Genomic DNA, 759 nt, shown 5'->3' with positions numbered 1-759 from the left:
AGGGACAAGGTGTCCCCAAATGTCCCCAAGTGTCCCCAAATGTCCCCCCTGCCCAGGGACAGGGTGTCCCAGTGTCCCCAAGTGTCCCCAGGTGTCCCCAGGTGTCCCCAAGTGTCCCCCTGCCAGACACAGGGTGGCCCCAGGTGTCCCCAGGTGTCCCCAGGTGTCCCCAGTGTCCCCTTGCCAGGTACAGGGTGTCCCCAAGTGTCCTCAAGTGTCCCCAAGTGTCCCCCTGCCAGGGACAAGGTGTCCCCAAGTGGCCCCAAGTGGCCTCAAATGTCCCCAAGTGTCCCCAAGTGTCTCCAAGTGTCTCCAAGTGTCCCCAAGTGTCCCCCCTGTGCCCAGCGACAGGGTGTCCCCAAGTGTCCTCAGGTGTCCCCAGTGTCCCCAAGTGCCCCCAAGTGTCCCCAGGTGTCCCCAAGTGTCCCCTTGCCAGGGACAAGGTGTCCCCAAGTGTCTCCAGGTGTCCCCCTGCCACCCGGGCCACCCAGGAGGACGCGCCCCCGTCAGTGACCTCTCACTTACTTTGTGGCATTCATTTGTCATTGGATGCCATTTATTCCACAGGGATATTAATGAATGAATCAATCAATCGGCTTCATTAATTAATCGAGTAATAAAGGGTTCATCTCGAGCTGGCCTGGGCGATTCCTGGCACCCCTGGGGAGTTCCTGGGTCCTGCCCGGCTGGGGTCACCCCAGGGATGTTCCCACAGCCCCCTGAGGATGAGCTTTTACCCTGCCAGGACCTTGGTGCACT

The 759-nt window shown here is 60.3% G+C and overlaps 1 long non-coding RNA gene across 1 annotated transcript in view; it reads right to left on the bottom strand.

Annotated features, from left to right (window-relative positions):
- Window positions 1–538: 538 nt before the first annotated feature.
- Window positions 539–759, bottom strand: part of LOC121660625 — a 386-nt gene continuing 165 nt past the window's right edge. The window contains exon 2 of the long non-coding RNA XR_006014731.1: window positions 539–748. This is a non-coding gene — a long non-coding RNA (uncharacterized LOC121660625). The remainder of the gene's footprint in view (window positions 749–759) is intronic.

This window comes from Corvus kubaryi, unplaced genomic scaffold (genome assembly GCF_017639235.1).
Source record: "Corvus kubaryi isolate FWS band 111438036 unplaced genomic scaffold, C.kubaryi_AGA036_p1.0 36706, whole genome shotgun sequence".
Lineage (NCBI taxonomy): Eukaryota > Metazoa > Chordata > Aves > Passeriformes > Corvidae > Corvus > Corvus kubaryi.
This window is presented reverse-complemented; position numbering and strand designations above follow the sequence as displayed.